General features: G+C 39.3%; 1 protein-coding gene and 1 pseudogene across 4 annotated transcripts in view; one reads left to right on the top strand and one right to left on the bottom strand.

Moving 5' to 3' along the window:
* Positions 1-344: 344 nt before the first annotated feature.
* The window catches only part of ADIPOR2 (adiponectin receptor 2), an 86,841-nt gene continuing 60,936 nt past the window's right edge, over positions 345-26,249 (top strand). The window contains exon 1 of one of the 4 annotated variants that reach the window (XM_049885133.1): positions 345-536. The gene's annotated coding sequence lies outside the window, so the exon portion shown is untranslated. Of the gene's footprint in view, positions 537-2,542; positions 2,801-26,249 lie in introns of those variants that run through there. The other 3 variants (XM_049885134.1, XM_049885131.1, XM_049885130.1) reach the window with 3 other exon arrangements.
* LOC126076228 (protein SDA1 homolog) lies at positions 6,036-24,562 on the bottom strand (annotated as a pseudogene).

The following is a 26,249-nucleotide window of genomic DNA, read 5'->3' as shown; positions in this document are numbered from 1 at the left end:
CACAATGGGGTCTAGAGTGGGTTTCTTTTTTCCCTTTGTTTGCCTTTCAGAATCTGAAAGCTGCACCTTCATTTGCTTGTAGTTTTTGATCCATCTTCAATTCTCATTGGCTATTGCCTTGCATATCACAATGGAGGCTAAGTGTGCCCCTGAGAGCAAGTCTCATGTCATCACACTGATTGTGGTATCACTAAAGCCACATTTTGGCATGGCCACAACTGGGTTATGAATGCTACTCCCCTAGTGATGTGTCCTTCTTGTCAACAACATCTGATAATTGCAGAGATGACTACATCAGACTAGCTGTGCCACAGGGCACTGTTGGGTCACTTGGTGACTAGCACAGAGTACAGGGGTGGAAGGGAACCTTCTTGATGCTGCAGAAGATTAAGGTCTCTACCCTCCTGTAGAGAAGCGATACCTTAAGAATGGAAAATGCAGAAATTCTAAAAGTTCGCAGCTGACACTGAAGGGTACAGAATTGTACTGAATTCCCTTTGGCTTTTGGACAGCTAATCAGAAGGAAATATACAAAGGTTAGTAATTAACTGAAGTATGGCTGGGGAGGAAGGCCTGAAACTTCTGCTTTGGAACATTTAATGGTGACATTTAGGTAAGGGATATGGGTGAAGCCAGCCATGGATATGGCTCAGGGCATGTCTCTCAGGTCATGGACAATGGCAACATCCTCATTAGCTGAGCAGGTGTGAGCATTTTGAGGAAATGATGTTTGGTTCACCATTGTGAACATCAAGAATTGGCAGCGGTGATCTGGGAATGGGGTCAAGGAGACAACCCTCAATGAGGCGAGGTGTAAAACCTTGGTGGGAAGATGATAAAGGCGTTCTTTTACATGTTTCAACACAGGATGAACTTCTCTTAAAGTCCTCTGTTTTGTCGAAGCAAGATTATTAAGAGAAAGGGATGCCGGAAAGATTTGAGATCTTTGAAGAAACTTTTTGTCTTCTTTTTTATATAGATCTGTCACCTTTGTTGTGTTAGGTGGTTAGGTGCTGTTGAGTTGGTTCTGACTCATTGCCACCTTATGAGTACCCCTTAATAAGCCTGAAAATCCTGTTCTTCTCATCTTTGACCTATGTGAGTTGGTACACTGGGTGAAATTGGCTATGCAAAGATACCTGTATTCTGTTTCTAATATGCTGTGGAAGTGTTTGTCTTCTTTGATTTCAATCTCAAAAATTTTATGGAAACGTATATCATTATTAGGAAACTCCGGTAGTGTAGTGGTTAAAAGCTAGGCTGCTAACCGAAAGGTCAGCAGTTCGAATCCACCAGAAGCTCTTTGGAAACCCTATGGGGGCAGTTCTAGTCTGTTCTATATGGTCGCTGTCAGAATCGACTTGACAGCAACAAGTTTTTTTTTTTTTTTTTAATATCATTATTTAGGACCTCTTGAGACACAATTGTTAGGCACTTCACTGCTAACTGAAAGAGAAAACTTTGTTTTCTCTATGGTCCAAGGGAAGGACAATAGAGCTAATGTCAAGTTGGCCATAGGCATAATTTCTGTAAGGCTTATGGATTTCTTAAATCAATAACAAGAGTTTTGACAGTTAAGACATTTGCTCCTTAAGAGTGTGATAAATTCCTCCTAACTCTAGATGTGAAGATAATGTTTTCTTCTATGTAGACCAACTCCTATACTTCCTTTTTCTTGTAGACTAAGTATGTAACCAAACTTCTTTTTGGTTTCTAAGAAATTAGAGCTCAACTTGAATCTCATGTGTAGAAAATAACTCAGTCTGGGTAAAAGGACACAGGTATTTAAATACTTAATTTATTAGTTTCTGATCTGCCGTTACATTAAAATTATTTTAAAGATTATTCTGAATTACATGTTTATTAAGGGTGAGAAGGTTCACATTCTTTTTAGAAGTAGTAAGGCATAAATCGTAACGCGTAATGACAAAATGCAAATTAAGACTATTTTGGGCAAGAGTTGGCTAATGCGTCGTCTTTGACAGAGAACGCCTAGCATTATACTGGCTTGGCCGTTGGCAGAAAAACACGCTCCAGCCTAAATGCCTAAATTTTGGCTTCTGCCCAAAGTGTGTAAAGCGTATTTATCCGGGTTTGAGTCTACCAGCCTCTCCGCGGGAGAAAGATGTGGCAGTCAGCTTCACAAAGATTACAGCCTTGGAACCCTATGGGACAGTTCTACTCTGTCCTATAGGGTCGCTAAGAGTCGGCGTCGACTTAACCGCCGGTATCCATAGAGACAGGGAAAAGCGTCTCCGAGGTCGGGGAGCCTCCGCCTCTTCTGCTCTAAGCGGTTTCCCTTTTCGTAGGGAGGAAAAAATTAAGGGGATTCGTGTGATCGCCCCGGGAGCGCGCTTTCTCTTGGTTCTTTGAAGCCCAGTACCGAACTGGCTTCGAGTCCAAGGCCGAACCACAACTCCCAAGATGCACTCAGAACCAGAGCCGTCAGAAGGGTAGCTTCCGGTCTAGGGCAGCGCGGTTGCGCACGGGGTGAGGTCTTATTGGCTCCAGCTGCCTCGTGCGATGCGCGTCACGGCGACGTGCGGTCGTGGGGCGGGGAGACGCGGCGGCGGCGGTCACGGCGGCGCGAGCAAGATCTCAGACGCGGTATCGCAGCGGCGGCAGCTATACGGGGTTGGGCCCCCTCCCTCCTCCGCTCCCCCCTCCTCCCCCCTCCCCCTGTCGTGGTTCCTGAGGAGTCCGAGACGTGCGGCGAGGCGGCGACAAGTTCCGGGTAAGGGTCTCTGGAGTGCGAGCGCCGTTTCTCGGGCGAAGCGGGAGAGCCCGGGTCGGAGAGGAGGTGAGAGCTGAGGGGGCGAGTGTCCTGGGCACGGGCCGGAGAGCGCGCGGGTGTCCCCGCCCTCTGCTTGGTCCCCTAACCCTGACCCGCCGCCCCGCACACTGTGCGGTGGCTTGAGGGGTTGGCGGTGAGGGGCCTGGATCCACCTTCCTTTTCAACCTCAGTGACAGGAGCTCGGAGCCCACCGCCCGCTGCGTCCCTCCCGGTAAAGGGCCAGAAGCTCAGCGCTCTGTCAGCTCTCCTCACTTTCGGGTGCACTTGTCGCCTGCCTTACTGCCCATTGAGATAATCTGCCCTCCCTCTCTTCATTTTCTTTTATCATTTCTAGGAATTTCTTTGGTGGCGGGGTTTTGCGTAGTACTACTTTTACAGTGAGTGGGGTAGGGAGATGAGTTGGAATCGACTCCACAGCAGTAGGTTTGGGTGGCGCTTAGGTGGCGCTTCAGGCACCCTACTTGGGATACCACCCTGGGCGATGTTTACCCAAACCCAGTTTGGCCTTAAAAACTTCTGACAACAGGGTTATGAATCAGTTTTTAGGGGTCTCTGAGAACGTTTCCATTGGATACGAATACTTTTTTTTTTTTTTTTTCTAAACTCCTCCTAGCTTTTGACCTTATTTAAACGTTTGCCTCTGGAGTTTGACAATTTAAGGAGATAGTCCAATAGTGAATTTTAGTAAAACGATTAAAATTGTTTACCTGGGGATTTTGTGGGTTATGATAACTTCATTGCAAGTTGTTGGCATGTTTTTAGTAGAATGACCTTTTAATATTTTTGTTTTTTGACTCTTGATTTTTCAGCTCTTTATTGTTATCCCATTCCAAAAACAATCATTTCTCCTCCTCCTCCAAGGAAACCATGTAAAACTCCAGGAAATCTGTCATAGCTTTAAAATCATTTGATCACAAAAGTTTTCCCAGTGAAATGTTAAAAGTAATTTCCTTAAATCTAGAGCTTTAGTTTTTGGGGAGAGATCATAAACCTGGTCAGCTCTGAAGTTTGAAGTGTCATGTTACCAAAGGCTGCCTTCATCTCTCCTTTAGAAAATTCATAGGTGTTTTATCCTTTTGCACAAATTAGTGTCAGAGCGCTGAGCCTTATAATCTGTAACTAAAATCATCAGTAGTTGAGACTTTTACACATGTGGCAGCTGCTGGGTGGGGAGTTAGGAAATTTGAACATTTTTCAAATTTTAATGTGAAAGGCATATTCTTTTAGCCTCAGGTTGTAATTGCATCCTTCCCAGTAGCAGATTTCCTCTTCTCACTGGGGCAGTAGGGATGAGAGTTGGATTTCCAGAGCATAGGAACTTTGCGTTTTTCTATCCCTAGACTCATTTTACAAACTTGTAAATGAATAGATTTTTTTTTTCCCCCCATCAGTAGTATTCAATTTGGAAACCCTGGTGGTATAGTGGTTAAGTGCTACGGCTGCTAACCAAAAGATTGGCAGTTCACATCCACCAGGCACTCCTTGGAAACTGTATGGGGCGGTTCTCCACTGTCCTACAGGGTTGCTATGGGTCAGAATCGACTAGATGGCAATGGGTTTGATTTTTTTTTTTTTACTGTCAATTTAGTTTACGAACTCTTTGGTATAAATTAGATTTTGGTTCCCAAAATGAAAATAATTTTATTTTATTCTTTATTTCAGGGGTCGGCAAACCCTGCAGCCTGCAGGCCAAGTCTGGCCAGCTGCCTGCTTTTGTAAATAAAGTTTTTATTGGAACATAGCCATATGCATTCATTTAAGTATTATTTGTGGTTGCTTTTGCAGTACAGTGGCAGAGTTCAGCAGTTGTGACACAGGCTCATATGGCCTTCATAAAATATTTTCTGTCTGCCCCTTGATAGAAGTTTGCCAACCCATCCTTTCTTTTACTACAAATAATGTATAATCAGTGTAGAAAATTAGGATGAGTCAAAAAAAAGTATGAAGTAAAAAATTATTCAGAATCTCACCATTCATAGAGGTTTTCTTTTGTGATTATAGTATTTGGTGGTGATTATTTTTATATAAATGGACTAATATTGTTAAGTGTTGGTTTGTAATTTGCTTAAAAAAAGGATCTCATTTTTATTTGGCTTTTGAATGCATTTGTACTTTCTGCATTATAGTTCTCACTAGGAAGGGGGTTAATGAACAAGTTTTCACAATTTGTCCTACCAGTCAAGGTTTAAAAAAAAAAATCAGGAATGATAGATAGTTGATGATGATAATGATTATTGCAATGAGTCGGACTTGACTTGATGGCAACACTTTTTTTTTTTTTGTAGTTTACTATGTACTAGGCATTTTTCCAGTCCTTCACATGTATTAAGTCATTTAATCCCCATAAAAGCTCTGTGGGTAGTACATACTATTATCATCCTCATTTTACAGATGAGGAAACTGAGGCATGGAGAACTTAATTGTCCATGTTTTATCAGCTAGTAAATGGTGGAGCTGCGATTTGAATCCATGCAGTCAGGTTGCAGAATCCATGCTCTTTAACGGTATGCTATAGAGCCTCTTCTCGCAATACTGCTCGTGTAGAAAGTTTAAATGCTTCAGGTGTGTATAATGTAGAAATTCATCTTCATTTCGCCTTCTTTCCAGTTTCATTCTCTGTTAACCACTGTTAACAGTTTGATATAGATCTTTCCAAATCTCTTTCTCTGCATATACAAATATTTATTTCCAAATCTGTATGTATGCTCTTTGTTTTTTTCCCCCTTAAAGGAGATCAAACCAACCATTGTTCTGTAGCATTGCTTTTTTTTTTAATAATTTTTATTGAGCTTTAAGTGAACGTTTACAAATCAAGTCAGTCTGTCACATATAAGCTTATATGCACCTTACTCCATACTCCCACTTACTCTCCCCCTAATGAGTTAGCCCTTCCAGTCTCTCCTTTTGTGACAATTTTGCCAGTTTCTAACCCTCTCTACCCTCCCATCTCCCCTCCAGATAGTAGATGCCAACACAGTCTCAAGTGTCCACCTGATACAAGTAGCTCAGTCTTCATCAACATCTCTCTCCTACCCACTGTCCAGTCCCTGCCATGTCTGATGAGTTGTCTTCGGGAATGGTTAGCATGGCTTTTTTTAAAATGGTTTTCAAAATATAGTACTTCTGAACTTATAATGTAAATATTCTTGATTTAATAATTTTCACAGTAATGGCACAAGTTTAGCATTCTCCTTGGAATGGAAAACTTGCTTGGGAGTTACTCCTTTTTTTTTTTTTTTTTTTACTCTTTCTCAAAAGTGCATCTCAGTGTGCATTCTCTGAAGGAGTGCTTATTTTTTGACCAGACATTCTGGCTATATTGCATCATCGTAAAGTTCTTCTGTTTTTTTCTTTTCTTTATTTGTGGGACTGGAAAATGAATTCATTTTGGTTTTCTTCCTCACACATTTGTTTCTGTCTGTCTGGCCTGCAATTGCTAGTCTTATCTCCTTGTCAGATGTCTGGAAGAGAAAGTAACTCATCACTGTCTATTTCAATATATTTCCTCTTTTGGGCTCCCCCCAAGGGCAGCACGAAGTTCTTTCCTCAGTTGGGACCAGCTAGTGATGATGGCTGCAGCTTTGGCTTTCTGCTCCTGCGTGGGCGTGCTGTTCAGCTTCAGAAGAGTGGTACATGTCAACCCGTTGGCCATTAGCATCCTTCTCCTCCTGTCTGAGGCTGGGACTTTCCCGCCCATCTTCATCGTTTTTATCATTCTCCTCTTTCTCAACTTCCAGAGCTTCTGCTCCTGGAATGGAATCTTTAGCTTCCAATTCTCTATATTCTTCCACTCCTGCCTCTATCACAGCCTCTGTAGACTTACCCTGGGATTTCTTCCTGCAACATCCTGAGGATTCAGTGTTCGGAAGAGCTGAATCAAAGTTGTAGCGGACATCATCGCATCCTTATCTCTGTAGGTTTATACTGGGCTAGGTTTTGGAGAATTTTCCTAAGTTATGGCTATAGGATATCAAGCTGTTATCTCTTTTATAGCATTGGATCCTGTCATGACTTGCCCATAGTTCTTGTTGGTAATGAAATTGTTGACCATAGTCATAAGCAATAACTGAATGATCTCTGTGGGGGGGAGGGGGCGGTCGGTAGGGGGTGGAGTACTAGATGATGAGATACTCACTCAGCAAATGGGAGGATCTTTGTTGCTTTTGGGGGGCAGGGCTGCAGAGCCTTTGCATAAGGGGATAAAAGTTAAAGAGAAAAAGGTAATGAATTCCCCCCAATCTGGAGATAAGGTTTATGAGCATCATCTTCATTGCAGATGTCTCCTCAGAGTTCTCTATCTGCTTTAAGTAGTTTTTCTGTAAAACCTTCAGAATCACGAAACGGGTGAATAGCTGAAAGGGAAAAACACTTCTGTTTTTTTCTTCTTCTTTTGTTTCTTGAGCACTTTCATAACCTTTTCCAGCCTTTTCTTTTGTTGGGAGCTTTTACTTTCCTGTGGTATACTGTACTAGCAAGTCTCTTGCTGTTTGTCCTTCCTCAGATTCTGCTCTTCACCTTTCCATAGGAAGAATGTCAAAACAGCAACCAGTATCTTGGTGACCTTAGAGAAACATGAAGTTGTGATAACATTGAAAATTTTGATATCGTTCCAAATGTTTCTTCTGTAGAGTTCAGTCATATCAAAATAAATCTTGGCTGCAGTAGTATTGCTGTTTCTTAACATGGTGTATATGAAGTTCTGCAATGCTGTATTCACTTTGTCCTTGTGTTTTATATTTATATTTTTTAATAAACTGGGAACAAAATAACATTTTAATATAGTATTTTTACATTAAATCTGGTATATTTATATTCTTGATGTCAGTCATAATATGAGTGTGTAAAGTCTTTTGCGGAAGCTTATTGAGGCAACACAGAAATTCAAAGAAGAGCTCTAGCATACGATTGATTGATGAGATTCTTATTTCTCAGCATGATAATGCTTTGCAAAGTATCTTTCAGAGATCAGGATCCAAGTCATTGTGACTATAGGAGAGCAGATCTTCAGCTCTTAAAGCTATTTCGATGTTCTGGGTAGCAGTGACCAGCCTGTGCCATAAACAAACACCAGTTTTGCCACATCTTTGCTGGGTGTTTTTGGTTGTTTTTTGAAAACCTCCACATTGAATTTGTGCAAATTATTTATACTGTTGTAGAAACTTCTCTATGTAGGGCGTCTGGTCTCACTTGACTAGATTCAGTAACTGTGCGGGCTACTGGCAGCTTATTTCTGCTGGGCATGTTGGCCACAGGCTGGCTGTCAGAAAACCCACACTGCCAACATCTTGGCTGTAGCTTGGAATTGCGCTTTTGGTGTGACCAGAAACAGCGCATAAGACACTCACTATCTTGGGCTCTGAAGTGTGTTCTTTTTTAAATGAGTGTTCTTGAAAAGCTTTTCATGTTATCTTCATCTGCTCTGTTCCTTTCAATAGTTATTAGTATTTTACTGAATGCATGTGCCATAATTGAATAGTGTCCATATTGCTGGATGGAAACCCTGGTGGCGTAGTGGTTAAGTGCTACGGCTGCTAACCAAAGAGTCGGAAGTTCAAATCCGCTAGGCGCTCCTTGGAAACTCTGTGGGGCAGTTCTACTAGGTCCTGTAGGGTCGCTATGAGTCGGAATCGACTTGATGGCACTGGGTTTGGTTTTTTTTTTTTTGGTTTATATTGCTGGATATTTAGATTATTTAAGTTTATTGTATGTAGTACATACAAAAAAAAACCCTGTTGCTGTCGTGTCGATTCTGACTCACAGGACCCTGTAGGACAGGGTAGATCTGCCCCACAGAGTTTCCAAGGAGCTCCTGGCAGATTCGAACTGCCGACTTTTTGGTAACCACTATGCCGCCAGGGTTTCCATGTAGTACATGTACATTTTATTTACAACATTTACATGCCAGTGCCTTCTTTAGGATAACTTTCTAATAGTCAGATTTACTGGGTTGAAGGAAATAAATGTTTTCATATGTATTACCAGATTGCCGTCCAGAAAGGTCACAGTAATGTGGGCAATGTCCAGCTTCTCCTAGCAATTGGCTTTTTTTTTTTTTTTAATTTTTTAATCTCTGCTTCTCTGATAGGCCGTTAAGCATTTCTTGCAGTGTATTCTGTCTGTATCACTGGCAGGTGTATTTTATTTTGATAGCGTTCTTTTAAAATTGATTTTGAATTACTTTAGGTGGGGTATACGCTCCATAGTTCTCTTTCCTAGTACTCCCTTAGTCTGAACTCTTGCTTCACCTATTTAGGTTCCCCCCACTTGACCCTTGAAAGCCTGGGATTTTGCCACCCCTGTCAGAAAGAATCTAGCGACTACCCAGTAGTCTGTGTATTTCTTGAGGGTAGAAAACAGTTTTTTTCATATCTAATAGTGATCCTGGTATATGGTAAATGCTCTTTTTAAAACCTAAGTTGGATTATGTTCTTTTGGGCATACTGCTGAGTGAAATGCTTTAACTTTGTTAGAAATAACCCTTTTCAAAGTCTTTGTGAAATACAGACTTGGAAAACTACAGTATAAAATTGTCATCTTTGTGTATGTTCTCCATATTATACTGTATTTTTAAAATAACTATCACTGACTGATACGGTAGGACTGTTTGTTAGGAGTAACTAACCTAGTATTTGTGAGTACATTTGGTATTCAGAAATTGGGAGGTAAGAATTGATTAAATAGAGGATGTGTTTTATGTAACCCATAGTTTTGAATTTTGTGGGTTGCAGTATACCACGTTTTAGAAGGGGGTGTATGTTGGATAAATGACATCATAAAAAACAGTTGCCATGAATCAGTTGCAAAGCATGGTACCCCACATGTTGTCAGAGTAGAACTGTGCCCGATGGGATTTTTCAGTTGCTGATTTTTGGAAGTTGCTCACCAGCCGTTTCTTCCAAGCCTCTGGGTGGGCTCAAACCTTCCAACCTTTTGATTAGCAGCTGGGTACATTAACTGTTTGCACCACCCAGGCATTCCAAAAATGATGTTATACTCCACTTTATTAAACATGGTTAAGTGTCCAGACAGAGGAAAACAGGCAAAAAAAAAAAAAAAAAAAAAAACCCCACTGCCATCAAGTTGATTCCAACTCATAGTATCTTGGAAACCCATAGGGAGCCGTTGGTGGTTTCAAACTGCTGACCTTTCCGTTAGCAGTTGAACACTTTTATCACTGTGCCACCAGGGCTTCTTATAGAAAAGGGAAGCTAAATTCGGGGAGCTGCCAGAGTGTCTTCAAGCATGGGAAAAATACCTGTGGGAAAGGACACTTCAAGTTTTTTAATGAAGACCACAGGAAAATGGAATTTTCTTTATAGCCGACTTACTGTGTTACACATTGTTACTGAACTGCTGTATTTTTCACAATATCCATGTACTAGAAAACAAAGTACATAATTATAGTTATAAGTTAATTAGCTTATTAAATTTTGTCCATTTAGGCTTTTTCTTTTGGATGTAGTTTTAGTTAGAATATTAGCTAGCTAATTATATTTCCCTTGATAGCATATTCACCTAAGTACTATATGTTCTGAAATTTTATTTTAGTGAAAATGAATGTGTGCTTATATCCATACACTAATTCCTTCGGTCAGGAAGGAAGTAGTGGTGGTGATGGTGATACATTTTGAAAACTCTTCAGCAGAATGGAAACAGAAGGGTTGCTTTTTATTTTCTTGAAATTTATTTTTATCGTATTTCAGTCCAGGAAGAATTTTTGGTAGCTTAGAAGACCTAGAAGTATAATAAAATATGTATAAAAAGGAGGAAATCAGGAAAAGAGAGAAGATATATTCAGTCCTGAAGTAGCAACATAGTTCAGTGACTAAAAATAAAATTTGGGTTTGAGTTTTCTTGGTCACAAAGGTAAAACGGGAAATATACACAGCAGTATATAAAGTAAAATACATAGCAGTAAACTGGGAGGGGAGTCCCTGTGTGGCGCAAATGGTTAAGCTGAAAGGTTGGTGGTTCACGTCCACCCAGAGGTGCCATGGAATACAGGCCTGGTGATCTGCCTCCGAAAGGTCACAGCCTTGAAAACCCTATATATGGGGAGCAGTACGTATGGGGTTGCCTTAAGTCAGAATCAACTGAATGGCAGCTAACAACAACAACAAAAGTGGAAGAAGAAGAAGACCAATTTTTCAGGGGTAAGTCTTCTCTTGACAAGAAACTTTAAGGAACTATTTAACCAAAAAACATAAAAGCTGTCTTTCTGTGTAAGAACACCAGTTAAAAAAAGGTAAGGGCAAAATGTTAACATTCATGCCCGTGAAAGAAATTCTGTATGGGAATTGATTTGTATTTAGGCTGCAGATGTGTGTTTTATTTGGTTAACAGACTTTTTTCCTTAAAGTCTTTCAAACATACAGAAAAATTTGTTGTTGTGCACCATCAACTAGATGCCAACTAATAGTAGTACCTCTATATGACAGAGTAGAATTGTCTCATAGAATTTTCTAGGCTGTAATCTTTACAGATGTATTGCATTGGGCAAATCTGCTGTAAAAGATTTCTTTTAAGGTTTTGAAAGGCAAAGATGTCACTTTGAGGACTAAGGTGCTCCTGATCCAAGCATGATATTTTCAGTTGTCTCATATGCATGCAAAAGCTGGACAGTGAGTCAGAAGAATTGATACCTTTGAATTATGGTGTTGCAAAGCATATTGAGTATTCTGTGGACTGTCAGAAGAATGAACAGGTCTGTCTTGGAAGAAGTATGGCCAGAGTGCTCCCTGGAAGTGAGGATGGCAAGACTTTGTCTTCCATACTTTGGACATGTTATCAGGAGGGACCAGTCCCTGGAGAAGGACGTCACACTTGGTAAAGTAGAGGGTCAGAGAGAAAGACGAAGACCCTGAATGAGATGGATTGACACAGTGACTGCAATAGTGAGCTCAAACATAGCAACGATTGCGAGGGTGGCATAGGACTAGGGAGTGTTTTGTTCTGTTGTACAAAGGGTCACTATGAGTTGGAACTGACTCAGTGGCACCTAACAACAACAACAGCAATCTTTACAGAAGCAGATCACCAGATCTTTTCTCCCACGGACCCATGGGTGAATTTGAACCACCGACCTTTTGGTTAGCAGCTGAACACTTAACCATTGTGCCACGAGGGCTCCTTACAGGAAAACTTTGTTGTTGTTAGGTGCTGTGGAGTCAGTTCCGATCCATAGCGATCCTATGCACAACAGAACAAAACACTGTCCGGTCCTGAGCCATCCTTACAATCCTTGTTATGCTTGAGCTCATTCATTGTTGGAGCCACTGTGTCAGTCCATCTCATTGAGGGTCTTCCTCTTTTCCACCGACCCTGTACTCTGCCAAGCATGATGTCCTTCTCCAGGGACTGATCCCTCCTGACAACATGTCCAAAATATGTTAAGACCCAGTCTCACCATTCTTGCTTTTAAGGAGCATTCTGGCCACACTTCTTCCAAGATAGATTCATTCGTTCTTTTGGTAGTCCATGGTATATTCAATGTTCTTCACCAACACCACAATTCAAAGGTGTCAGTTCTTCTTCAGTCTTCCTTATTCATTGTCCAGCTTTCACGTGCATATGATGTGATTGATAATACCATGGCTTGGGTCAGGCGCACCTTAGTCTTCAAGATGACATCTTTGCTCAAAAGCACTTTAAAGAGGTCCTTTGCAGCAGATTTGCCCAATGCAGTGCATCTTTTGATTTCTTGATTGCTGCTTCCATGGCTGTTGATTGTGGATCCAAGTAAAATGAAATCCTTGACAACTTCAATCTTTTCTCCTTTTATCATGATGTTGCTCATTGGTCCAGTTGTGAGGATTTTTATTTTCTTTTTGTTGAGGTGTAATCCGTACTGAAGGCTGTGGCCTTTGATCTTCATTAGTAAGTTGCTTCAAATCCTCTTCACTTTCAGCAAGCAAGGCTGTGTCATCTGCATATTGAAGGTTGTTAATGAGTCTTCCTCCAATCCTGATGCCCCGTTCTTCTTCATATAGTCCAGCTTCTCAAATTATTTGTTCAGCATACAGATTGAATAGGTATGGTGAAAGAATACAACCATGGCGCACACCTTTCCTGACTTTAAACCAATCAGTATCCCCTTGTTCTGTCCAAACAACTGCCTCTTGATCTATGTAAAGGTTCCTCATGAGCACACTTAAGTGTTCTGGAATTCCCATTCTTCGCAATGTTATCCATAATTTGTTACGATCCACACAGTTGAATGCCTTTGCGTAGTCAGTAAAACACAGGTAAACATCCTTCTGGTATTCTCTGCTTTCAGCCAGGATCCATCTGACATCAGCAATGATATCCCTGGTTCCACGTCCTCTTCTGAAACTGGCCTGAATTTCTGGCAGGTCCCTGTCAATATACTGCTGCAGCCGTTTTTCAATATCTTCAGCAAAATTTTGCTTGCTTGTGATATTAATGATACGGTTCTATAATATCCACATTTGGTTGGATCACCTTTCTTGGGAATAGGCATAGATACGGATCTGTTTCCGTCAGTTGACCAGGAAGCTGTCTTCCGTATTTCTTGGCATAGACGAGTGAATACCTCCAGCGCTGCATCTGTTTGTTGAAACATCTCAATTGATATTCCATCAATTCCTGGAGCCTTGTTTTTCGCCAGTGCCTTCAGAGCAGCTTGGACTTCTTCCTTCAGTATCATCAGTTCCTGATTATGTGCCACCTCTTGAAATGGTTGAACATGGACTAATTCTTTTTGATATAATGACTCCGTGTATTCCTTCCATCATCTTTTGATGCTTCCTGCATATTTTCCCCATGGAATCCTTCACTATTGGAACTCGAGGCTTGAATTTTTTCTTCAGTTCTTTCAGCTTGAGAAATGCCGAGTGTGTTCTTCCCTTTCGGTTTTTTATCTTCCAGGTCTTTGCACATGTCATTATAATACTTTACTTTGTCTTCTGGAGCTGCCCTTTGAAATCTTCTGTTCAGTTCTTTTACTTCATCAATTCTTCCTTTTGCTTTAACTGCTCGATGTTCGAGAGCAATTTTCAGAGTCTCCTCTGACATCCATCTTGGTCTTTTCTTTCTTTCCTGTCTTTTTAATGACCTCTTGCTTTCTTCATGTATGATGCCCTTGATGTCATTCCACAGCTCATCTGGTCTTTGGTCACTAGTGTTCAATGCATCAAATCTGTTCTTCAGATGGTCTCTAAATTCAGCATCTTTCTAGATTACATGTCATTTTCTTTCAAGGTCATATTTTGGCTCATGTGGACTTGCTCTGATTTTCTTCTGTTTCACCTTGAACTCACATAAGAGCAATTGATGGTCTGTTCCACAGTCGACCCTGGCCTTGTTTGGACTAATGATATTGAGCTTTTCCATCATCTCTTTCCACAGATGTAGCCAATTTAATTTCTGTGTGTTCCATCTGGCGAGGTCCATGTGTATAGTCGCCGTTTATGTTGGTGAAAGAAGGTATTTGCAATGAAGAAGTCGTTGGTTTTGCAAAATTCTATCATTCGTTCTCCGACATTGTCTCTGTCACTAAGGCCATATTTTCCAACTGTTGATCCTTCTTTGTTTCCAACTTTGACATTCCAATCGCCAGTAATTATCAATGCATCTTGATTGCATGTTCGATCAATTTCAGACTGCAGCAGCTTATAAAAATCTTTTACTTCTTCTTCTTTGGCCCTAGTGGTTGGTGTGTAAATTTGAATAATAGTCATATTAATGGGTCTTCCTTGTAGGCGTATAGATAGTGTCCTATCACTGACAGCATTGTACTTCAGGATAGATCTTAAAATGTTCTTTTTGATGATGAATGCAACACCATTCCTCTTCAGGTTGTCATTCCCAGCATAGTAGACTATATGATTGTCCAATTCAAAATGGCCAATACCAGTCCATTTCACCTCACTAATGCCTAGGATATTGATGTTTATGTGTTCCATTTCATTTTTGACGATTTCCAATATTCCTAGATTCATACTTCGTACATTCCAGGTTCCGATTATTAATGGATGTTTGCAGCTGTTTCTTCTCATTTTGAGTCGTGCCACATCAGCGAATGAAGGTCCCGAAAGCTTTATTCCATCCATGTCATTAAGGTTGACTCTACTTTGAGGAGGCAGCTCTTCTCCAGTCATCTTTTGAGTGCCTTCCAACCTGGGGGGCTCATCTTCCAGCACTATATCAGACAGTGTTCCACTGCTATTCATAAGGTTTTCACTGGCTAATGCTTTTCAGAAGTAGACTGCCGGGTCCTTGTTCCTAGTCTATCTTAGTCTGGAAGCTCAGCTGAAACCTGTCCTCCATGGGTGACCCTGCCTGGTATCTGAATATCGGTGGCATAGTTTCCAGCATCACAGCAACACTCAAGCCCCCACAGTACGACAAACTGACAGACACGTGGGGACAGGAAAACACAGAGAGCACTATAATTAATATTTGTATATCCACCATCCAGCTATATCAAACCTTAACATTTTCCCATCTTTCTCACTTTCACATAGAGCTGAAAGCATCTTTCTGGATTACATGTCATTTTCTTTCCAGAAGTAACCATTGTTCTGAATTTGGTTTTGACCATTCTTAATACCTGTTTCTGTATAATTGCTGCATAGATACATGTTCATAAGCCAATCCTAGTATTGTTTTGCATTTTTTCAAGCTTTATGTAAATGATAGCCTACCTATTCTGTAACTTGTGTTTCATGAAACACGTTTTTTGATTCATGTGGAATTGCTGTTTTACCATTTTTGACCTACAAAAATTACAGTTTAGTATAGCTTAACCTAATAGTTATGGGCATCACTTTCATTTGCTGTATGGTATATGATTTCAATCAGCTTAAAATTTTTTTATTCTCATTAGTAGGTGTTTAGGCTGTTACCCAGTTTTCGGAATTAAAAACAGTGTTACGTTGAACATTCCTGATTAAGAATCCTTGTGCATGTATTTAAGATCCTCTTTAGTAAGTTTTTCAAACTGCGTGTTGTGATCCACTAATGGGTTGTGAAATCAGTTTAGGGATTGAAGTAGAATAGAAGAGTATCAGGCTGTATTGCAGGCAGTAAGGATAAAATGTCTTATAAAATTTTTTATCTCACGGAGAATTTGTATGTATACATCATATATGTGGTTACTAAGTTCGGAATGAATCATAAAGGGTAAATTACTAAGTGGAATTATTGGGCTGAAGGTTATAGAGGTTATGGGTGTTTTAAACTTTATTATATACAGCCAAATGACTTTACAAAATTGTATCACTTTGCATTTTTTAGCACTGGAATATGAGAATTTGCTGTCTCCAAATCTTATGATCCATGGAATTGTCACTTTCTTACATTTTTGCAAATCAAATGGGTATGAAATAGTATCACATTGTTTTTATTTTTATTTTTTTGATTAATTATGAGATTGAGCCATTTAGGCTTACATTTCTTTAATTGGCTGTTGATTTCTTCCCTTTCGCAACTGGGTTGTCCTTTTAAATTGATTTCAGGAGTTTATTATATATTCTGGATATGTCTGTTAAGTTAGAAATGTATTCTCTCAGTCTGTATAGCTGTTAACTTTTCGTATGGCTTGTTTTGCTGAATAGGACTCATTATCATGTTTGTCACTTTTTTTCTTATTGGTTTGTTTCCTTTGTGTCTTAAGACATCTTTCCCATATCCAACATCATTAAGATATTCTCCCAAACTTCTTTCTAAATGTTTTAGAAATTCGGTTATTTACATTTAGGGCTTGGATTCTGCTTGAAAAAAATTTTTTGGTATATCATGTGAGTCAGGGATCTAATTTAATTTTTTTATGTGCATACCCATTTACCACAGCACTGGTAACAGTGTGTTTTAAAATCTTGACTTGTAATTCTTTTAAGTGGGCATGGTTTCTGATTTAGCACAATAATAGCCCTTTTGTCTTTTACCAGGCTGCTTTGTATGTTTATTATGTTTGTGACCTCTGGGCCAGAGTAATGTGGTTAGTGGATTACTTGATCCAGTAATAGAATCTAGAGGAGTGGATAGATACAACAGAGCATGTTCTGTAGGTTTCATCCAAATGTCATTTCTCTCAACCACTTCCTTAATAGGTTTCAGACAGTTTGAGGGTATACTTTGATGAGAAAACAGATTGGTGGTGTTTTTGCATTGCCAGTTAATAAACACAGGCTTTGGAAACTAGATAAGCAGGTGGTCGATTGACATCTTGTTCTAAAACTTGATGAGACTTAAACATATTTAGTTATCCTGTTGCTGTTATCACAGATACCTTCTGAAGTTTGAAACTTTTAATTTTGATGTTGGGAGAATTATGTAAATTATCTAGAGTCTGAACTTTTTAAAATGAGAGCAAGTGCTATAAGTCACTTAGTTTAAGAATGAAAACTTAATTTTTCCTCTACTTGAAAGATTTATTAATGTACTTTTAGTCTGAGAAAAGTTGCTACTGAGGCCTGCAGTTAGTTATATATTCTAGGCCTCCCACCCCCTTTTCCTTTTTTTTGGTGGTGAAAAGAAGGCCTTGTGATTTAGTGAAACAGAGCAATATTGTAGAAGCCCTGTAGTAAAAGCATGGACTTTGGAGTCAGACAGATTCATATTTGAATTCAGGCTCCCCCACCTAAAAGTTTGTGTCTTTGATGGGGTACTTAATCTCCTTGAGCATCAGTTTCTTCATCTGTAAAATAAGATCTTGTTTCTTAAGGATTGTTGGAAGATTAAATGAAGTAATGGGTGGCTGAAAGGGTTGCCTGTAATTGTTATAGTAGTTTCCCTCTCCCTTCAAAGATAACGTCATGGCCTAGGAAGAATGCACCACTTACTTTGTGGGGAGAGAGTGTTGTATAATGCAGGGGACTCAAACTGGGTCTAAATTCTTTATTTTGTAGCTTTTGTAATCTTGGAGGAGCCCTGGTCGTGCAGTGGTTAAAGCGCTCAGCTGCTAATGGAAAGGTTGGCAGTTCAAACCCACCAGCTGCTCCATTGGAGAAGGATGTGGCAGCCTTCTTCTGTAAATATTTACAGCCTTAGAAACCCCGTGGGGCAGTTCTGCTCTTCCCTGTAGGGCTGCTGTAGGTCGATATCGACTCAGCGTTAGTGGGTTGGGTTTGGTTTTTGATGTAACCCTGGGGAAATTATCTAGACACTCTCATTTCCGTCTTCTCATTTGTAAATAGAGGTAATATTACCTGTGTCCAGGCAGGATTTTAAAATTACAGTAACCCCTGGGTTATGAGCTTCTGATTTATGGACAACTTGGACTTGCCCTTTAATGTTATGTAAATGTGCTCTCACTTTGAAACAATTGAACTAGCCTCTAAACAAAACCCATTGCCATCAAGTTGATTCTGACTCATAGCGACCCTATAGGACAGAGTAGAACTGCCTCATAGGGTTTCCAAGAAGTAGCTGGTGGATTTGAACTACTTCCTTTTTTGTTAGCAGCTATAGATCTTAACCACTGTACCACCAGGGCTCCTTCGTTGGACTGAAAAAAAAAAAAAAAAAAAGTAAGGCTAAATAAGAACTATAAGCACCTGTTCTGATTTACCTACAGACTCTTAAAGATACACTTAGGAACGGCTCATTTGTAACCCAGGGACTGCCTGTAAATGAGGCTATGTATAAAAGCGTGCTAGATCAGGCACATGATATCCTTTAATTTACCCTTTTTTCATGATAATAGACGATAACATCATGTGCCTGAAGTAGGTCACAAGGAGAACTTTTGGCTGGAGATATCAGAATGGTTAAGAATTAGCCTATTTACTTTGAGAGAACAAAGATTAGGGAATATTCATTCAAGTAAAACCTTGTTTAGGAGGCCACTGTTATTTGTCCAAAATATAAATAATATGTTATTGTTGTTTAGCTGATAGAAATGTGTAGATCCTCCAAATTTTCCGTAATCCAGGATTATGTAAATAAGCTTTAGATTTGTCACTTTTTTAGCATTTAAATCAGCTTTATTGAGAAATAATTTACATACCATAAAATATATCCTTTTTACGCATGTAATTAGATGAATTTTAATAATGTATACATCCAGATAATCATCACCCCAATCAAGATAAAGAATTTCCATCATCTCTGAAAGGTCCCTTTGCATTCAGCCCACTCCCCATATCTGGGCCCAAGGAAAGCACTGATAAGCCCAGACTAATTCTGCCTCTTAGAATTTCATGTAAATGGAATCATACGCACGAACTCCTTAGTATCTGGGTTCTTTCACTCAACATGTTTTTGAGATTCATCCACGTTGTTACCTATACCAGTAATTCCTTTTTATTGCTGAGTAGTAGTCACAGTGGTATATGTGTGGTAGTTAATGTTATGTGTCAGTTTGGCCAGACTGTGATGCTCAGTGGTTTGGCAGACACTATGTAATTACCTTCCATTTTGTGACCTGATGTGAACAGGCAGTCAGTTAAAAGGTGAGTTTCCTTGGTGGTGTGGCCTGCCTCAAGTATATACATGGGTGTTCCGGCAAAGCTCAGGCTCTGTCTTGACCGTGTGCTCTTCTCATTGCCAGACCTCTGGGTCTTGTGATGTAAGCCTGCAGAAGTCTTCAGCCTGCCCCTTGACCTGCAGATATTGGATTCACCAGCCCTTGTAACCATGTGAGCTAGCACAGGTTTTCAGCCTGCTGCCTCACCCATGGATTTGGTACTCACCAGCCCCCACAATTGTGTGACCCATTTACTCAGAATTGCTTGAGCCATATCCTTGAAGTAAACCTCTCTCCATATATTTGCTTCACTGATTTTGCTCCTCTAGAGAACCCAGACTAAGACATTGTGGCTAAACTACACTTTATTCATTTACCTGATTGGGTTTCCAGTTTTTAGCTGTTAGGATTAAAGCTGCTGTGAACATTGAGGTATAAATCTCTTTGTGGACTGTGTTATTTCTCTTGGGTAAATACTTGGGAATAGAATAGCTGGGGCATATGGTATATGTTTGGCAGTTTCTTACAAAGTTAAACAGTTTTCAAAGTGCTTTTACCATTTTATACTTCCATCAACAGCAGATGTCCTAGTTCTCATCAGTATTTGGCATTGTGTTTTTAATTTTAGGCATTCTTTCTCTGTGAAGTGGTATCTCATTGTGTTCCTAATTTGCTTTTTTTCTGATAGCTAATGACATTGAGCATTTTTTCATGTGCTTATTGGTGATCTGTATTTTTTTTTGGGTAAAGTATATGGCAAATTTGTAAATCCATATTTTAAAATTATTTTTGTTACTGAATTATAAAAATTCTTTATATATTCTGTATACAAGTACTTTATCAAACATGTATTTTGAATATATTCTTCCGTTCTATGGCTTGCCTTTCATTTTCTTAACAGTCTTTTGAAGAGTAAAAGTTTTTTAATTTTTAAAATGTTTATTAGACTCTTCTGTGATAGACTCTATGGATTGAAAGATATATAAAGTACAGCCCTTATCCTCTGGGGTTAAGTTTAATAGGCATGATCATTAGCGTAACTAGAGTCCTGTGAGGCTTTGTGATACATAGCAGCCTATTCAGTATATTTACTTGATTATTCATTTATGTTTGGCTAATATTTCAAGCATATATAACCAACTGTCATACCCTAGGGTTTTTTTTTTTTTTTTCTTTTAAACTGGTATTCAAGAAGTTTTTTAATTTTGATGAAGCCAGCTTATCACTTTTTTTCTCTTATGGTTAGTGCTTTTTGTGTCCAGAGATGTTGTTAGCTACCCCAGAGTTGTGAAGATTTTTTTTCCTGTGTTTTCTTTTAGAAGTCCTAGTTTTAAAAAATATGTTATTTACACACATACCTACACATGGGAAATAAGAAAATATTGATAGTAGTTTCTATATGGTTGGCATTTCACATCTGAATATTGATGGATCAACACAGTTTCAATTTTATTAATTTTTTTCTGTATTTTCTGTAATGAACTTATATTACTTTTATAATAGGAAAAAATATTAAAAAACATCCCATAAACTCTCAAAGGAGACCAAGTCCAAAATACATACAATTGTTCATTTTCATCTTTATTGTCAAGAGACAGGCTACTATTTTTTATTTATTTTTACGAGTTTGTTTTAACTGAGTCCTGCTTATTTATTTCATTTTCATTTGTCTTCATTTTTGAACTCACTATTAAACCTGGATATTTTTCATCAGAAGGACGCTTGACGGTTTTAAATACATGTTTCTCCCATTAGTTGGAGCTGGCCCTTCATCTGCAACAAAAATGAAATTAAAGAACTTTCTTCCTACTGCACCATTTTGCCTTTGTAAGTCAGTTGCTGTTGAGTTGATTCTGACTCATGATGACCCAGATGTGTGTCAGAGTAAAACTGTGCTCCATACGGTTTTCAGTGGCTGATTTTTTCAGAAGCCGATTGCCAGGCCTTTATTCTGGGGTACCACTGGAAGGACTCAAACCTCCAACCTTCTGGTTAGCAGCTGAGAGTGTTGTTTATACTACCCAGGGACTCCTTTCTTTTAAATAAATAAATAAACATATATATATATATATATATATATATATATATATATATATATATATGCCTAGGAAAGTCAAATGGCAAGAAAATCTCATATTGTATTAAGGATGTGTTTAAGTCAGTTTAGCCTGGTCTCCTCCACTGCCCCCAGCTCTATGCCCCACTCACTGAAGTTTTCCATAATTTGTTAGTACCCAGTTAATTACAGTCAGGTTGTATTTGATAAGTACTTTGAAAAGTGATTGTTTGGAACTCCAGCATTTCTGCCTAAAACAATGTAACAAATGCTTAGGAATAATAAAAAACCACACTTTAGGTACTATGTTATATAGACCTTTGTTGATTGATTTGTAAACCAAACTACCTTATTTTTTTTATAAGAACGCTTTTAATTAAATTCACACTTGATCCTTGTAATAATCCAGTAAGGCAGTACAATGATTGCCGCACTTTATTGATGAAGAAATGAAGGCTGAGTTGAAATAACTGCTCAAGGTCACAAATCTAGTCTACTAAGCGTCAAAGCCTAGGTTTAAGTCTAGGACTGTTGCCTTTAAACCCTGTGCTCCTAACGCACTGTAACATTTCATGCTGTTGTGTGCCATTGAGTTGATTTCCAAGCCACAGCGACCTTATAGACAGACTAGAACTGCCCCAGAGGGTTTCAAGGAGTGGCTGGTGGATTCGAACTGCCAACCTTTTGGTTGGCAGCCAGGCTCTTAACTGCTGCGTCACCAGGGCTCCCTAGGTACTACAGTAAATGGAAATTAAAAAAAAAAAAATTGTTTTTTGTTTGTTGCTACCATATAGAATGCAGTCGATCGCAGAAATCTTTAAGTAGTAGTCAGGTGGAATTTAATTTATTCTCATCTAACTTTCTGGGAAAAAGAGCCTATCAAATTAGAAACGATTAGCTCCGAATTTTCATGGGTTACAGATTTGGTTAACTATATGTCTTATTTATTTATTTTTCGAGTCAATTTCTCATACAAAAACTTATATGCTCATTGTTATGTGACCCTAGTTGCTCTCCCTATAATGTGACAGCATACTCCTTCTCTCCACCCTGTATTTCCCATGTCCATTCAACCAACTTTTATCCCCCTCTGCCTTCTCATCTCGTCTCTGGACAGGAACTGCCCACATAGTTTCATGTGTCTACTGGAACTAAGAAGCACACTCCTCACCAGTATCATTTTATGTCTCATAGTCCAGTCTGAACTAGTCTTTGTCTGAAGAGCTGGCTTTAGGAATGGGTTTTAGTTTTGGGCTAACAGAGAGTCCAGGGGTAATGTCCTCTGGGGTCCCCTTCATTCTCAGTCAGACCATTAAAAAAAAAAAATTGGTCTTTTTACTAGAATTTCAGATCTGCATCCCACTTTTCTCCTTTTCCATCAGGGATTCTCTGTTGTGTGCCCTGTCAGGGCAGTCATTGGTGGTAGCTGGGCACCATCTAGTTCTTCTGGTCTCAGGCTGATGGAGTCTTTGGTTTACGTGGCCCTTTCTGTCTCTTGGGCTCATATTTTCTTTGTGTCTTTGGTGTTCTTCTCCTTTGCTCCAGGTGGGTTGAGACCAATTGATGCATCTTAGATGGCTGCTTTCTAGCTTTTAAGACCCTAGATGCCACTCACCAAAGTATATATGCCTTATTTCTCTACATTTGAAGCATAAAAATACATTTGGGTTATATGGGAAATGTATGATAGTGGATTATAACCTGTTGCTGTTGAGTTGATTTCGACTCACGGTGACCCCATGTGTTACAGAGTAGAACTGCTCCATAGGGTTTTCTTGGCTGTAACCTTAAGGAAGCAGATCACTAGGGCTTTCTTTTGTGGTAGGTTTGAACCCCAACATTTAGATTAGTAACTGAGAGCAAACCATGTGTGCCACCAAGGGACCTTAATGGATATATATATATATATATATTTTCACCCCAGTGCGTATAAAAGTTAACGTTTACACTGTATTGTAGTCTATTAGGAAACTCTGGTGGTGTAGTGGTTAAGAGCTATGGCTGCTAACCAAAAGGTTAGCAGTTCAAATCCACCAGGTGCTCCTTGGAAACCCTACGGGGCAGTTCTACTCTGTCCTGTAGGGTTGCTGTGAGTCGGAACTGACTTGACGGCAGTGGGTTATGTACATGCCTTAATTAAAAAATACTTTATTGCTGAAAATTGCTAACCATCAGCTGAGCTTTTGGTGAGTCAGTCTTTTTGCTGGTGGAGGGTCTTGCTTTGATGTTTGTGGTTGCTGACTGATCAGGGTGGTGGTTGCTGAAGGTTGGGGTGGCTGTGGCAATTTCTTAAAAATAAGACAACAGTGAAGTTTGCCACATTCATTGACTCTTCCTTTCATGAAAGATATCTCTGTAGCATGCAATACTGTTTGATAGCATTTTACCCACAGTAGAATGTCTTTCAGAATTGGAGTCAGTCCTCTCAAGAAGCACGATTCTCATCCGTTCAAATTTTATCATGAGTTTACAGCAATTCAGTCATATCTTCAGGCTCCACTTCTACAGTTAATTCCTCCACTGAAGTCTTGAACCCCTCAAAGTCATCCTTGAAGGTTGGAATCAACTTCTTTCAAACTCCTGTTAAGGTTGATTTTTTGACCTCATCCCATGAATCATGAATAGTTCTTAATGGCGTCTAGAATGGTGAATCTTTTCCAGAAGGTTTTCAATTTACCTTGCCCAGATCCATCAGAGGAATCACTGTCTATGGCAGCTATAGCCTAACAAAATGTATTTGTTAAATAACACTTGGAATTTGAAATTACTGCTTGATCTATGGACTTCAGGCATGAAAACAGCATTAATCTTGTACATCTCCACCAGAGCTTTTGGGTGACCAGGTGCGTTGTCAGCAAGCAATAATATTTTGAAAAATTTTTTGTTCTGAGCAGTAGGTCTCAACAGTGGGCTTAAAATATTCAGCAAACCATGTTGTAAACAGATGTGCTGTCACCCAGGCTTTGTTGTCCCATTTATAGAGCACAGGCAGAGTAGATTTAGCATAATTCTTAAGGGCCCTAGGATTTTCAGAATGGTAAATGAACATTTGGCTTCAACTTAAGTCACGATTGCATTAGCCCCTAACAAGAGAGTTAGCCTGTCCTTTGAAGCTTTGAAGCCAGACATTAATGTCTCTTGAGCTATGAAAGTCCTAGATGGCATCCTCTTCCAGTAGAAGGCTATTTCATGTACGTTAAAAATCGATTATCTCTGCTAGATCTTCTGGATAACTTGCTATAGCTTCTACACCAACGCTTGCTACTTTACCTTGCACTTTCATGTTACGGAGACGGCTTCTTTCCTTATACCTCATGAACCAACCTCTGTTAGCTTCAAACTTTTTTTGCAGCTTCCTCACCTCTCTCAGCCTTCATAGAATTGAAGAGAGTTAGGGCGTTGCTCAGGATTAGGCTTTGGCTTAGGGAAATGTTGTGGCTGGTTTGATCTTCTATCCGAGAACACTAAAACTTTCTCCATATCAGCAAGAAGTGCTGTTTTGCTTTCTCGTCATTTGTCCTTTATCATTTCTTGTCACTTATCAGTGGAGTAGCACTTCTAATTTCCTTCAAGAACTTTTCTTTTGCATTTACAAGTTGGCTAACTGGCACAAGAGGCCTAGCTTCTGGCCTGTCTCAGCTTTTGACATCCTTCCTCATTAGGCTTAATCATTTCTAACTTTTGATTTAAAGTGAGATGTGCGACTCTTCCTTTCACCTGAATGCTTAGAGACCATTGTAGGGTTATTAATTGGCATAATTCCAATATTATCTTGTCTCAGGGACTAGGGTGGCCTGAGGGGAGAGAGAGAGAGGAACAGTTGATGACTGGAGCAGTCAGAATACACACAACATTTATCAATTAAGTTTGCAGCCTTATATGGGTGTGGTTTATGGTACCCTAAAACAATTTCAATAGTAACATCAAAGATCACTGATCAGAGGTCACCATAACAGATATAATAATAATGAAAAAATTTGAAATATTTAAGAATTACCAAAATGTGACACAGAGAAATGAAGTGAGCACATGCTGTTGGAAAAATGGCACCAGTAGGCTTGCTTGATGCAGAGTTGCCGCAAACCTTCAATTTGTTTAAAAAAAAAAAAAAAAAGGGATATCTGTGAAGCGCAGTAAAACAAGATGTGTGTATAAGTGTATATATCTTTGAACAAATATAAGGAGATAGTTGTAGAAAAGTAGAATTGAAAATACCTTTGTAGCTAGAAGAAAGTAGAAAGTTCTTGAATAGTATGTGAGTAAAACAAGGAACCTTGATTTCATTTGAATGTGTTTGGGCCTACAATCATGTCTAACACCAGAGTAACTATTTTACTTTATGTGTACCATCAGATGATTTACCATTTCCCAGCCAGACCTAATACCTGGCTCAGTACAGATATCTCCTCTCTTCTAAAACTGTGCCTTTGGCACTGTTACTGCTCAGCCTGCCCAGAAGATTTTGTTTGTTCTCACACAGAATTTGCTGTTGGTTTGTGCCAAAACGTGGTACAAAGGTGAGGAAAACTGCTCTTCAGGCTTTGGAGACTTGACTATGTGCATTTAGCATAGGAGAGCTTATGTTGTCTTGGGTGTGGTGGTCTGAGAGAGCAGTGTAATTCTGAGGATACATACAGGCATTTGTCTGTTAAAAATGGGATGAAATTAAAGGTTGGCTTATTGTCCTTTGCATCATCCTTTGGATTTATGAAAACTGAAGACAAACCTTAAGTATGTTTATAGTTATTAATGTGACAGGAGACTGGAGCTGTTGCAGTTTTGCATGGGAGAGAACTAATATTATTGCTTAGTCATTGTGTAGATATTAATATGTTTGAATTTAAACTGGTTTTCTGTAATGTGACATTTCTAGTCTGTGACTAAAAGGCTAGTGAATAAAAATTATGGCGGTTACAATTATATTAAAACTACATTGCAGAAAGAGTATGAAATTTCAAGTTTGGAAAATT

The sequence above is a fragment of the Elephas maximus genome, chromosome 4 (genome assembly GCF_024166365.1).
Source record: "Elephas maximus indicus isolate mEleMax1 chromosome 4, mEleMax1 primary haplotype, whole genome shotgun sequence".
Classification (NCBI taxonomy): Eukaryota; Metazoa; Chordata; class Mammalia; order Proboscidea; family Elephantidae; genus Elephas; species Elephas maximus.
This window is presented reverse-complemented; position numbering and strand designations above follow the sequence as displayed.